Below are 15,869 nucleotides of genomic sequence, written 5' to 3' on the forward strand. Positions count from 1 at the left end.
TTCACTTTCTGTTTTGTTAAAAGTCATGAACAGGAAAAAGAGAAAACTTAAAATATGGCCAGTGTTTGTGAATGTGACTCTAATTTGACTCAGTTAATATCTGCTGTTATTTAGGCATCATTCCTGATTTTCATATTTCCAATGTAAACAAAATGCTTGATGCTTTTCAGCCTGGCTTTATGGCCTTTGTTCCCAGGTCAGAGTGAGCGGGATATTAGCAGGAGCTAGTCACAGTCAAGGTGCATGAACTGCATCATGATAGCTGGGGATTAAGGGGGTACTCAGAGCTCTTATGTTTCTCACCCTTCTATTTTTCTCACGTGTCCAAATTTTGATAACCAATAGTAGCAGTGTGATTTGGGTGGATATTCACTGCAGTAATCTATTTTGTTGCTGGTTCCTCTGAGCCATGCAGTGCCCAGCATTTCTGCCATTGCGATGAGTTGTGTGTAGTTGGCAAGTTGGAAGGATAGTACCCATTTTACACCAGGAACAAAGGTAATGAGAGAAAGCAAAAAGCAAAAAAAAACCCACACAAAAAAACCCCAAAAGCAGCTGCTTTTTTCTTTCTTTCTTTTATTTTTCCTTTTTTTCCATGTAGAGTGCCTAATTGCAGTTTTGGCAGGCAGCATGTGATGGGACAGACCTTATTTAAAGTGCCCCAAACAGCCTTCCACTAAGCAAACAGTAATCAGGTTTAAAGGAAATATTTTTGCTCCTTGTGCCAAAAGAGAGAACTGATCTTATTCAACTAATCAGGGGTACTAAACAGTACTTGGCCTGGTGGATTCTGTAGAAGAGCTGTCAAATACAACCTAGGCTGCTACAACTGCAAGAATCATCCTCTGAAAGGATGGTTGAATCCAAACACACATTGATTAAGGTCAGGCAGAGAGCCCAGTTCCCCAAAGTACTAATTGTGCAGCTTGAGAAGTAGAGGTGGTGCTGTGTGTAGTTCCTGTAGAGGAGAGGAAAGTAGGAAGCCTTTTAATTCCAAACTTAAATGAGAACTAAGAGTAAAAAATGTCTGCCTCTCCTTTAACCTTTATTATAATAATGTCAAATTTGTATTAAGCAAGAGCACGTATAGCTTGTAAGTTCCCAATCATCTGATTTCAGCAAAATAAGCAAGTAGCACATTATTGAGAGTGGCATCTCAAGTCAATGTTCTAATGTGAATCCTCAGAAAAGCATATCAAGCACTGTGCAATCTTCTTGATGCTCTAAGTATACAGAAGAGTGTACATTTAAAGACGTGTCATGCAAAAACCAGACCAGTAGACAGACAGTAAAACTGAGAGGACTGAGGAATTTCTGTCAAGGCTGCAATTCCTTCCACAGTTGATTTTACTCTTTCCTCTTCTTTATAAATAGCTGTTCATAGGATGGTTAAAGCTGAGAGCAAAATTTTCAGTGTGAGCCTGCTTCTGCACCAGTGCCTTCCACGGGACCAATCTCAGGTACTTTGGGACAAATCTACATCCCATTGAAATCTGACAAAAGCTCTGACTTTGGTTAGCTTGATTAACTTTCCACAGTAAGTGTTTATCTGTACAGGTCTCAAAAGCCAGTGTCTTTGTGTGCATCTACCAGTTTATAGCACCCTCATTATGTGCTGCTATATATCTAAGCATATTTTCACTGTCTTCTTCCAGCACAGACTTCTTTCATTTCTTTCTCCTTCTCTATGGTTTTCTTCCTCCCAGTTCTTTAAAGCTGTGAGAAATCTATTTTTCAGGACTCCTGTAAGAGGCTGTTGGTAATATCTCACTGCAGTAACTTAGTAAGAGCCACTAATACACCAGCCAAATCATCAGAGAGGTCTGACCTTCCCCACTCAACAGGAATGTTCTGTTGATCAATTTTCCTTGTTTCAGTCAGAAATTCAAAGCTATGGTGATGAGAGTGTGTATCTTTTTCTTTTTTTTTGAGAAAAAACAGTAAAGGAGTTATTAAAATGATACCTTCCAGGGAAAGGAAGAGCTTTCTATTTAACAGTACACATATTAAATGTTTGCAGTAGCTGGAGCTAGGGAAGTACACTTCAGTTCTTCTCCATGCTCGTATAGATCCTACTCTTCTTACTAAAGGCTTGCCAAGAAAGATAAGATAAATCACTTTTAAGGCTTAAGTAACAGCACATTAGTTTAATATGTTAGACTCTTGTGTGGATGCTTTCATTCAGAAGCAGCCTGTGTCTGCCTTAGCTTCATCCTGAAGTTACTCTGCCTTACTCAAAGGCCCTCGCACAATGCATCAGCTGCCTATTCTTGAGGAAACAGCACATATCAGAGGGATAACAGGGAGCATTCCCAAGTTCTCTACAGATCTTTAACTAACATTACAATAATTTGACATTGTAAATGCTGGAGATCTGCACTGCTACAGAGTTGTTCATCTTCCTAGAGCCACTTTGCTCATGCCAAAACTGGTCTCTCATTCATGTTAATGGTGAGGTGGACTGTGAGAACAGACATTTTCCTATGTTGATATTTATAGGTTTTTTGTCTTGAAAAAAGCCTTTTTCTTGCAGGAATAACCTTTTTAGTTGCCTAAACTTTATTTTCTGTGAAAGATACATGCACTACCAAATCTCTTCTGCTGACTGCCTCCTCAATCTGCCTCCTTCTTCTGCTCTTCTCCACTGTTGCTTTCTCTGCTGCCTGTATTTCCTGGTGAAGGTGAATTTAACTTAACACTATAACATAATCAGAAGAAATGTTCTCCCCATTACCTCCTGATCAGTCTGAATTTTTCAGTACCTCCAGAATCCATTACCAAAGCTTTATAGCTTTGCTTACTGGGAGCAATTCTAGCTCACAGACAATGGGATCAATGGAGTTCAGGAACCACACTCTGAATGCAGCCACAAGTTTTGTGTTTGAGGTGGCTGGAAGCAAGGTGAGGGAGCTGTGAGAGGTGTGATTTTTGCAGGCCCATGCCTAAAGTCCATTAGTTTGCCACTCTTTTTTTTCCACTCAGCCATTACATGTCTGGGAGCAGAGAATCTTTGTCCAATGTCTGGTGAAATGGTCAGAAACTGATCTTCTAAACCATTCTCCTGCTGTTTCCTTGCTCAAAGTTTCTTTTGGGGGGGTAAATGCTGTCCATGCAACCACTGCAGAGCCATCTTTTACTTGATAATGTTTCACAATTGACACTTGTGGTCATTTCTTAGAGCAGATCTCTTCCTGTGATCTCTTCCAAACTCTTATGCCCATCTGGCTGTTTTCAAGGTCCATCAGAGTGACTGAGCATTCAGGACCTTGTGGTATATGCCCTGCTATACTCACTGTCCCGGGAGTGGCACAGAGAGAGCAGCAACAGCAGAAAACCACTGTATCTCCCTCTGATGCCATGTCATGGTGAATAGACAAGGCTTGACAGTGGGTGAACCTCTTCATGTCAGACAGGTGAGCAGAAGACGAGTAGTGCCAGGCATAGGGGCACATTCCATTACATCTGGAAGATCGAGGAGCTTATTTATTTCTAGAAATCATTTCCCAGCCTGTCCCCATGACAGCCTAAAGGTTGTGCAGTACTGCAGCTGCACAGCCTGTGGCCAATTCATCAGCGCTCACAAGATGCCCTTTGCCCTCTTAAAGAGGAGTTGTTCATAGGGATAACAAAAAGCATCAGCAGCACCTCTCTTTGCACACAGAAGAACTCTCAGGTTGAGGAGCATCACAGAGCTGGGATTTCTTCCCCAAGTGAGGTAACAATAAGAGGATGTTATCAGGTTAACCCTTTTACCTTGAACCTCATGAATAATTCATGTCCTTCACATTTAATATTCATCCACATAACCTCAGTTGTCACTCACCAAGGGTCATTACTTCCTGCCCATGTCCAATTTTATTTGCTCTGGAATCTGTCCCTCATATCCTTATTAAGTGGTCACCCTATGTGGCAGAGATGCTGATGGTTGCTTTAGCCAGCTCAGTCCCTGAAGTGGAGATGACTGTGTCATGTCACTGGAACTGTGATTTATGTGTACATTCATTCTGCAATGATAGGGTATTGTCAGAAAACCCACGTCTTAAAACTGGCAGCGAACACTTACACACCACATGCAACAGCCTTCGCGTGGCCTCACTCTCCTCGTGGCTCTCTGGAAAGAGATTTCTGGAAAACTAGTTCAACAGACAGAGCTGCCTCAGCCCGTTGGGTTTACAGACTTGAAACTTTCTGCTTAAAACTTTACAAGTGAAGATTTTGACAGGAGCAATTTATAGACGTTAGAACATTTTCATTAAGAAGTCGGAGTAGGAGATAACAAAACATCAAACCTGTAAAGGTGTTAGACCCTGCTGACTCTGCATGAGTGAGACTATCTCTTACCTAGATGAAGCACCCTTGGGCACAGAGTGGTACAAGTTAGAGCAGCCACTGTGTTAGTAGGAGCATAAATTTATGTTGCAAAAGCTTCATGAAAAGGCCAGTTGAGGGCAAAGAGATTTACTTCTTATAGAGCACAAAACGGCAGCTAAACCCAAAGCGTTTAAATGGCCATTTGCTAAATACCTGCCAAAGTTATATCCCTCAACATAACTCCTTCCAGCTGCATCTTTGTGCTTGCATGGAAGTGATGTGTCAACAACAACTATTAACAGCCTTTCCATTGCCAAAGAGCACAGTTAGATCACAAAAGACTTCTTTCCTCATCTACTGATCTTTTCAGAGCACTAATTTGCCCAGAATTCCATACAGAGCTTCCTTCAGTGTGGACAGGCCGTTGGCCACTTCGCCCCCACGGCTGCAGAAGCCATCCACATTCCCTTCAGCAGGCATTGTCTTTGTGTAGAGAGCACAATGTGAAACCAAGGCTCCTCCAGGGCCCCAGTTTACAAGCAGGTGATGAGCACGGTATTATCTACACTACACATGCAATCTCTTTGTCTTTCTCTTTTTCTCAAGCAAGAAACTGTCATTAATTATTTCCAAGACACAATAACACAAAAATTCCCGTGTCTGTAGGGTGTGAGTGTGAGAGCAAGGCTGACACGCTCTCGTCCCTCTGGATCCTTGGCACGCTTTGTTCCAACAGCTTCTCTTTCTCTTCCTTCCTGCCTTCCCCCAAACATGATGTTGCCATTGTGCCTTTTATCAAGACATCATTTCCAAGTCCTTACTGTACAGATTTTTTGCTTTCTTTTTGTTTGTTTGTTGGTTTGATTTGTAAAGGAAGTTATGCAGAGATAAACAAAGGTGTTGGTGTTCAAGTGACCCAAGACTGAAGAGAAATACCACATCTGGAAGGATGGAGCTCTGATGTTACACTCTAACAAGTAACCAGGGTCACTGTCTTGAGACAGAGTGACCTTGTATGAAAGCCTGGGAAGTTCTTCTTTATCAGCCTGTCTGTCAGCATATAATTTACTAATAAATACCACTTCACAAATTAATGAAGTTGATGAAATTGCAGCTGTTCAGACTATTACTTTTAGTGGAGTGAACTGGGCTGATCCAATGTAAGGAGACACAACCTGCACGACTCCTTGGCTTGGTTTTGAACCACATGTGCCAGCCCACTCCTGCAGGTGAGACAGACCATGAAAACACAAAGATTTATGTTGATGCTCCGATCGTTGAATTGATCTAAACACTTAAAACTAAAACTGTGATATTTTCAGCCATAATGGCCTTTGCTATATGTTCAGAAAGTGGCACATCTTGAACACCTCCTTAACAATATCCATAAGAGATCCCAATGTTTCTCTTCAGTAACCATTTACAATAGACTCACACAAGTGGCCTCACTGAATTGCTCATAGCAAGATGAATGAGATATAGTGGAAAGAGAGATCTAACCTTGCTGCAGCAGGCGATGGCTGCCTCATCCCACAAATATAAACAAAGAAAATATAGCTTTAACGATTACATGAATTTTTATCCCAAGCTCTATCCCAGACAGTCTGGGAATACTCACTGACAGTTCATTGCGGCATTTAAAAGAGAGCAGACAAAATTGATGAGTAGGAAAGTGTACTCAGAACTAGTTTACAGCTGCAATATATCATAACAATGCAAAGGGTTGAAAGCAGGACCAGATTTGCCTCCCCTGCCTGCAAAAAGAAATCTCCTCTGAAAATGCCATAAGAATCTGTGATTTTCCAGCCTTGCAGCTCTTCCACTTCCTCTCCCAGCTAGAAACAGCAAGTGCAGGGGTTCACAGAGAGAGGCAGCAACGTTAGAGAGAAAAGTCTGATCGAACTCCCTAAAAAGGGGTTTGATTGGATCTACTTTCAAAATAGGAGCAAAATTTTGCATTCAGTCAGTCTCTGCATTGCCTGGACAGCGCTTCATTTAACTGAAATGTGTGTGAGTGGTATCTAGTGAGAAGGGAGATCTTACTGCACTGAAGCTTGTTCTCAGAAATAGCTGGCTGTGTAAAGGGATCCCTGTAGTAAAGGTTAAGTGTACACTGTATATTATCTCCTCTTTCTCTTTCCTTTTTTTTTTTAAACAAAAAAAAAGACATTGAGAAGAAAAAAAAATGTTGTGAAAGTTTAAAAGTATGACCTCCAGAACCAGACATGCTGAGACTGGGCAGTATTGAAGCCAGAAACAGAAGGGGCTGGATAAAAGGCTTTGTGATATGAATCTCTGTCTCTCCTGCCCTCAGCAGAAAGGCTTAAATATCTCCTTCTTGGACAAACAGATCAATACAGGCTTTTTAACATCTTCAATGAGAGCTCATTAATGCTCTGATGGTGTCCTCTTTTGTGCCCTGATGACCTGGTGGGAGCCGGGGAAACTGAACTGCAGCTTGGTAATTATCACAGGAATAACACTTCATATCATCTCCTAGTGAAATGCGAATTGTTTTCCTAATTATTCAGGACAGCAGCGAGTGAAAGTGCAAACTAATTGAAAAGACATTATGATTTATTTGAGGATGTGAGATTGGACCTATTAGTTTTGGTTAAATGTTAGCCAATAGAATATTTACGGTGTCTTTGAAGAGCTGAAAAGTGAAAGAACAGAAAACTGCATTTCCTACAATCACTTTTGCCTTATATGTAGCTTATGGATCTTCTTTTGCCACTGGATATACCTGGATCTTTCCCCTTATAATACTGGTACCCAGGGTGCGTTCGGGATCTTGCACCAGGATCAGTTGTTTGGGGATCTGAGCAATAGGAGTGGGATGTGGGGTGATGACTTTTGTTACCACAAATTGTGAAAGAGGGGAGATGATTATATGATGGACATACTGAATAATGGAATCGATAACATTTAACAAGATTCTTCCCTGGGCAGGATTTTATAAGGAAGCTCTCCTGTTTGTCTGATACAGACTAGCCGCATTGTTAATATTTTCAGGTCGGATTTAGTCTATAGTGTGCTTCCACACCACAGTTTGGGAATTAAGATCTTCCATAAAGGGTAAAAAGGAATTTTCAGTTTAAAATATTTTCCCTTATACTAAAGAAAGTGCAGCACACACAGCAAAGAACAAATTAACAGAGCAAAAAAATGTCTCATGTAAAACAGTCTGTGAAGTTACTCGCTGTATAGGTGTGACCTAACATTCAAAGTGACCTGTTTGATTGAACTCCTGCGTGGCAGGGGAAGAAAAGAGACACTCAGACATTTTAATGAAGATGGATCTCCCATAAACACTAAAAATTAGAATATCAGACCCTCTGCATATGTCTGAATTTGAGCCTTGGAAAACCAAGAGACTCAGAATCACTCGCTGCTTTTGAAAGCTGAAGCCATGCAGTTGAAAACAGGTGTTTTATTTATGTAAGATGTTTGGTCTTTCAAGCACCTGTCTCAAGCAGGTTCTTATTATTGACAACGTAGGTTGCCACAGTGCCAAGCTGTTAGTACTGTATCTTAGCTTAAAAATAATGCTGCACTTACAGAACTGGGAAAATTCTTTTCGTCTTCACAAATTGTGTGTAATTTTTGGGGTGACCCATCTCTTAGCCCAGGCATGTAGTAGCCAATCCAAATAGTACAAGCATTTAATTAAAATACAGGGAAAAGAAACAAAAGGAACAACAAAAAAAGCTGCCCTGATCTATTTTAGTCACACTTTATAATCCTGTTTTTAGTGCAAGAATTTAATTATACATATTTTCATCATTTCTTATATTCTGACATATTAATTAAGGATTCTCTGATTCAATTCCTGTGGCACTATTGGCCTACCCTGTAACAATATTTTCCTGTTTTCATACAAATACAAAAATGAAGAGGAAGGTAAAGGCAGCACCTCAGTTTGCTGCCTCCATGCTGATGTTCCTTCTTGTCATTGGAACAGCAGACTCATTATTTTATAAAGTGATAGATTCTCCCATCTGTACAGTGCTCTGTGGCACTAACACTTAATAAAATATACATGGGAAAACAGCAGTCTCCTGGAGGTTCCTGGGCTGAAATGTGTGTCTGTGTCTGCTGGCAGAGGCGCAAAACCAGGGTGAAATGCCCCACACTTTTACAATGACCACAGTGGCCTCTGTCCCCACTACATGCCCTTTGAAATCTTTGTAAGTAGTATATAAGGTTTATGGACTTTTATGTCTTCTCTGGTCCTGTTTAAGTCTTAACAACTAAAAGGCACCATCTGGGACTAAAGTAGATGGATAAACTTGGTTTCTATGTTTTTTGTCACAATGGATTTAGTCTCTCAGCCATGACTGATCTGCAATCAGTGTTGCAGATTCCATATGCACAGGTGAGTGTCAGCAGTTACGAATGCAATGATATGACAGTGAGCAGTGCACAAACTGCACTCAGATAAATAGCAAAATGAAAGTTGCCATTCATGGTTCAGACACATCAATATCTGTAGTTAGTGGGCCTTCAGAAACATGTGCCTAACGTCAGCTTCAGCCACCTCAGACTGCAGCTGAGGTGATGAGGTTCCCATAGAAAGCGTGACAATAGGACCTGTCTCGTGCTACAAGCCAAGAGCAAAGCCCAAACCCACGCCATCAAGCTGGTAATGTGCAAGTGCTTTTGCACACATGAGCACAACCTGAAGATGATGTTCAGTGTGGGTGGGTGTGTGGTGTTTGTCTGGTTCAGGTGAGTTTGCACTGAGGAGGCAGGTAAGGGAGAAGGGAGTGCTTCTTTCCCACTTTGACAATTATCCACTGCTATTACTGTTGTGGTATGTGTCGAGTTAAACGCGTGCTGGGTCCAGGTCCAGTCACCTCAAAATGCACAAAGGGATTATGGGAGCATCAGTGACTAATGAGGGCTATAGGACAGTCTGGAAATTAAAACCAAAAGTACTCTGACAAGCACTGGAGGGCTCACATAAACACTGACACACACACACAAGGGAGAAAACAGAATAGCCTTGTAGTCTTCAGTACTGGCAGGTGAATTAATGTCTGTAGAAGTTGCTCAGACTATCATTAACATATACCTGATAAGTATGGCAGTGGGATCTCAAGGTCTCCACTGTAATCCTGCCTTCTCCTTTTAATTCAAAAGAAAGTGTTCTAGCTTAAAGCAATGCAGACATGCAACAATAATTTAGCTGTCCCGCGTTCCTGTCGGTGGGGCATGAGCTGGTTGTGAATCATTCCCTCAAGAAATCTTGGTAATCTTGACTATTTTTGAATTTCTTAATATATTTTGATTTAAAGCCTAAATTAGACTTAAGCCAGCGATAGTGTGTCCTGAACCACTTTTGAAAATAAATGAGATATGCTGATGCCGAAATGTTGGTAAAAGGGGATTAAGCAGACTAGGCTGCTTTCCACCCCAGTGGCTTTGCGTTACTATTAAGAGGGATGGATTAATATCAGATTTCTGGTATCTGGTTCCTCAGTGATACTGCTTAATTATCCAGATAAGTGATCAGAGTCAAAGCATGAGTGGCAGCATAAATATAAAGAACATCATCTTAATTTTTTCCTTTTCCCTTAAAAAAGCCATGTGTATTAGTTTTAGTATCATAAAGATACATTTTTAAAGAGCTCATTAAAGTTTAAATTTTAAGTAGTTTTTAGGTACTCAGTTTTGGTTAGTCACCCTTTAAAAAGGAAAGTGGCAGATTACTTATTCACTGACGGGCATAGACAAGTGCCTCACACGGAAAGACTTCCAAAAACACTGGCCTACTTGTCCTTGCATTAAGCAGCTTCTCCTACCCACTCCCCCCTCCCCAGCCAATTATTCCATTCTCTTTCTTTTCACTCTCGTAGCCCTGTCACAGAGACCTCACCCTCACCGAAGGGGGTGGGCCACTGAGCTTCCCCTGGCTCACATCAGAGGCTGGAAACATCTGGTCTCTCTACTCAAGCTGCAGAGGGAAGGACCAGGAATTCCCAGGTTGCTTCTGAGCCTGGATGTTCTTTACAGCTCTGGCCTACTGGCTGGTAATTCTATCTGGTAATACAGTTAGTATGGGTAAGTAAATGAATGCACTTGTGTGACAACACCTAGACTTTCAGTGTAGACCGGTGCTTGGACTGACCGGGATCTTGTTGAATAGATCAGGATCTTAAGATGGGAGAAGAAGATTTGGCAACTAGGATTGGTTCAAACTGAATCACTTTGGCTGTGTTTTGTTGCCCCTCATTAAGTCCTTTGTTAAAGAATCTGAGGTTGGTGTCAGACATGAGGCAATGTATTGAAGAATATTTTAGCAAAATGTCTAGAAATCCTTTATGATCTACGGTTATGATCTTCCTACCTTGCCAGCAGGGAAGGATTTCCAGACATCTTGAGACTGAAAGGTTGAATGGAAGCTTCTGTGTTGGGGGAGAATCGTTTCCTCAATACCTTAAGGGGATGAAAGATAACAAATTCTTGCTGGGACAGTTGCTCCGTTCCATAAGTAATCAGGAAAGAGAACACACTGTCCACGCTCACCAGGCTTTAAAACAAAAACCCAGAAAGGAAAAATTAAGACTTGTGCACACAGTAGGCAGCCCAATCTGAATACAAGCCAAATCAAAAAGTAGAGCTCCATTTTCTTCCCTGAATGCCCAAACTTCTTCAGCCTTATATACATTTTAAACTTCATTTGTTCCAAGTGCAATTTGCACGCCTGTACCATGCATGTAGTACACAACAGCCAGAATACAGCTAGACTTCATACTGCAGAGCAAATGTTTTCCTTTTCTTTTCTGGGGTTCTGCATTTCAGTCATTGCAATGACTGCAGCTTTCCTCCTGTTGGAAGATGATGGAATCAGGATAAAGCTCCGGTTTACATTTGCACCCTAGCGTTGCAATTGGATAGCAATGGAAACAGTGCTAACAGAAACCACAGATTCAGAAAACACCTTCCTCTTTTTCCTTCTTTTGCCTCTTTTCTCTTCCTGGATCTTATAGGATTTAACCTTGTGAGGAAAGTATTGAAACATTGAAAAGTATTTCACAGATGCTGTAAAGGCTGATAGAGCTGACCAGGACGCTGAAGTGCTCACAGTGCATATTCTTCACTCGCAGCACTAGAAGAGCATTTGATCCCTTGAGTACTTGTCCCCACTTTCAACAAGAGCACAAGGCCATATGCTTTTACTCCTGAGTCATTTTCCAATGCCACCCCTTAACAAAATGTAATAATAAATAACCTGAAAACGAAAGCAGCAGGGCGTTGTCTTCAGCCAGGTTTCCTGTATCTCCTATGAATCAGCAGGCATTCTCTATCATAGAATGGTGGGGGTTGGAAGGGACCTTTAGAGATCATCCAGTCCAACCCCCCTGCAGAAGCAGGTCCCACCTAGATCAGGTCACACAGGAACGTGTCCAGGTGGGTTTTGGACATCTCCAGAGCAGGAGCCTCCACACGCTCCCTGGGCAGCCTGAGCCAGGGCTCCCTCACTGAAACAGTGAAAGAGTTTTTCCTTCTGTTTAAGTGGAAACTTTTTTTGTTCCAGCCTCTATCATGCAAGAGAGATGATGATTTAGGTAAATCTTCCAGAATACTGCAAAAAACCCCCACCCTCATACAGCTTAACTTGTACTAGTGCCATGTGGACTGCTGGATAACTCCCCTTGGACCATCCACCCTTTCTCATTCCATTTTAAACTGATAAGCCATTTCCCCTGAAAATATGCAGAGTCACTCTGTAGTCACCACTGCCTGTACTTGTTGCTGTGGAAGCTCTTAGGCTGACCAGATGGAGTCCTGACTAAGGAAAGCAAGCATAGGAAGGAGTTAAATGTGAAAAGGCAGTTGTAGGCATCCTTACTCACCCAAGGAAGTTCTCCACTAAGCTAAACGAGGCCTTTCTGTTGCACATGGCTTAAAATATAGCCTTCTACATCCTTCAGCTCTCTCCTTTAGTTCGCCATCCCAGACTCACAGAGAAGTGCAGTCTCCCCAGCCTGTCTGAAACTACCCCACAGAGTAAACTGCCCCATTTTATAGTGTTCACATCTCTCTACACAAACCAAACAGTGCCAGAACACAGATTTGAGTATTGCCCCTGTTTAAGCCAAGCCACTTAATTGTTACCATGGTCCTTGTCACAGTTTAGAACCATGCTAACGTGCACTAAATAATGTCTAGGTATGCAAATATTATACTGTACAGGATACAGGAGGGCTTTCAAGGTAACTTGATTACCAACAACTGTCTGACAGGAGTAGTGTGTAGTTCTGTGTCACTCAATTATCCTGCTTCTCAGCTAATTTGCTATACTGCCATAGCAAGACCTGAACAAGTTGGTCTCAATCTTAGATGTACCCAGAGAAAGAAAAGAACACTTCCAGTCTGAAGGATAAGTTAAGTAACTCTTAGACCTCACTTCACACAGGTAAGAGCAGGCAGAAACTGCCTACAATTAGTAACTGCAGTATTTTTCATTCTTTTGGGTGAGTAGACATAAAGAACAAGCAAAACTTGTGTCAAATCTAGTGACTTGGTCACTAATATGAACCATGAGAGCTGAAATGTTACCCAGTGAGCAGACTGCATGAAATGTTACCCAGGGAGCAGACTGCATATCTGTAAGCACCTTGTGCCTGATGCTAACACCATGCACATTGACATTGCCGTCATAGACACTGATATATTCAACACACAGATAAAAAACCTACAGTAATAATACCACAAGTATGAAATACAAAGTCAGGAATGTACTATTAAAGGCAGCCTCATATCAGAAATACTCTCCCAGTATTCGCCACCTGTGAGGCAGAAGATTAAATACATTATTTCTTCCTGAGCACAGTAGCTACAAGAGACTATTTCCCTCATAATTTATACAGTTGTTTGTGTCATTGATAATTTAACCAAGGCCAGGAAATGGAGCATTTTCAAGAAGTATCACACAATACTTTTGCCAGTTTATTTTGAGCTGTGTCCAACTCATCACAATAATATTTTTTGAACAGTTTTAAGGCCTGTTATAGTTTCAGCTAAGCACCGAGATTCACTTCCCCAGTCTGAAGCCACTTTCTGTGTTGTTTTCATTAATCTTGTTAGAATATTTATTTATTCTTCTATTTTGCATTCAATATCAGAACAGTGTGGAAAGGAAGGAAGACAAGGTTAGCTGCTTAGTGAGAGTGATTTTAGTGCAGACATGCCAAATTACACCAAACTCAAAATCTAGTGTTCATAATGGTTTTGCCATCAGAAGTAGCAACGAGTTTTGTGGCAGAATCTATGCTTTAATGGTAACCCAAAGATTTGACAAGGGCTCAATGCTGAAGTAAGACACTAAGATATCTAGCACAAAAATTGAAGGATCAAACTGTGTTCCCCTTATACTTATTTACAGCTCAGATTTTGTGCTGTGTTCTGCCCTTATTTTGTGGTTATGGCTTTCAGAAATGGCAATTTGGAAGCAGCAGCTCACACCATGCGTAGTTACTATGCTCTGAGACATCAAAACATTTCAGTCTCCACATCTATTTGTCTTGTAACTTTCAAAAGCCCTAAAAGAACTTTAAAACAAAATGAAGAGAGGTTCATGGAAGTCTGATAAGAAAAGGGAAGAGTACTTTTTTTCCCCTCCTGACGAATATGGGGTGTCAAGAAGCATCAGAAATATTTTAGAGGTGTCAGAATTGCATCACACAAGTACTGAGCCTCTACAGAACAGGCATCAAAAAGTTACTAATTCTGATTTCTCAATAAATGTATTTCCCTTTTTTAACAGATTCATGCATTAAAGTTAGATCTAGGGCTGATGTAAAATCCATTTAGCTGCACTGAGGTTAATGAACCAAAGATGATATACACCCGTTGAGAATCAGCTTTTGTGTGTGATCAGTTGCTATGCTATTTGTTCTTATTGGCTCAGCCATTGATGTGTTACTATACGTCTCTGCAAGTTTTTTCTAATCAATGAGAGTTAGCACACTTGAAAATTATGCCTCTGTAGAACTACTGCCTGAAAAAGGCTCTCTTGGAACCGGATTTACTTTGAGATGGAAGGATGGCTATGCACTGCAGAATATTTTTAACTGAGTTTTCTGGTAAACAAGTGAGTCAGCACACCTTTATCCTCCATGAAAAACAAGAGAAAATTTGCTAAACGAGTGCACCATTCACCTCTCATAAGAAATTATCTTGGAGCAGGAGAATATTACAGGTATAGAAATATCTCACGCACATGAGATGAAAAATAACAATAATTGTAGTTTATAAATAGCTGCAAAACGGTTTGTAAAAAAGTGCAACTTATTATGAATAGACACCTTTGGAAAGAAATCTCAGAAGCCTCCAGAGAGCTTGAGAAAATAACTAGCTTGCACAGCATTAAGTGGAAGGAGTTCCCCTAAGGGTATCAAGGGATCAGAGATATCCTGTCTTGGTTAGTCTTTGATAAGTTTGCGTCTGTGTCTTTTTCACAGTGCTGGTAATAAGCTGCGAGATGCAGTGCTACATGGAGGCAAAGGGAAAAATTGTTTCACAGGTTGAGAATACTAAAAATGATTGATTTTATTGGAATTACATTACCACAATTTCACACCCTATTCAAAATGCACAGGGGGAAATGTATTCAGGGTTTGCTTTCTCCCTTTTCATGACCTCATTGTGTAGACCTTAACAGAAACATTCAGAACTACTTCAAGCACAAAACGAATCTGTGCTGATGAAACTAGACACAAGCCACCTCTCTTTGCTGATGTCTATTAATGGTTTTTGACAGACATAGAGAAACATCACTCATTTGCTTCGATATACTTAAAACAGAGCATGATATGTCAGCACATTTCTGTAAGTCAAAAAAGTCTGGAACTCTTGTGGGTAGATGAAGAGTGCAGGATTCATCCCACTCAACTCCATGCACGAACACAGCAGGTGTTTATCTCCAAGATGGTCAGTCTAGAGTTCATTTACAATCAGTAGAGAGATATAATAACTTCTAGGGCAGGAATCATTGGGCTTATCTCAGACATCTGCTTTATAATGAGATACACTGCTCAGAAAAATACCCATTTCCTTCTATTGACTACAAGGGAAGCTTATATTGATTGGCTCAAAACCACATTTTAGGCATCTACATTTGGTTAGATAAATGTCACTTGAAAAGACTGGAAAATAAAGCTCTCCTGTGCAGGTGACCAAAGAAAAACCTACTGCAGGACTTACTGTAAATAAGTACCATCATCTATTTAAAGGTAGCAGAGAATGAAATGAATCCTGTTGTAAGGTCTAAAAGCCATCAGGTTTTAACATTGTGAGTGATCATCCTTTCTCCTGAGTTTAGTTTTATTTTAAAGCATAGGAATGTAGCCATTTGATCAAGTCTCCTGCTGGCTTCCTTTCACACCAGAAATCAGTGATGGAGTCACTCTGCCCAGAGTGACATAAAGCCCGAGACTGAAAATTTTAATCTAGCCATTCAAATCTGTCTGCTTGCAGCCTCCTGTTCTGAGAAACTGGAATACATGAAGTCAGAGATTTAAGACACTTTGTACACTAATAAGCGCACA

This window comes from Colius striatus, chromosome 6 (genome assembly GCF_028858725.1).
Source record: "Colius striatus isolate bColStr4 chromosome 6, bColStr4.1.hap1, whole genome shotgun sequence".
Lineage (NCBI taxonomy): Eukaryota > Metazoa > Chordata > Aves > Coliiformes > Coliidae > Colius > Colius striatus.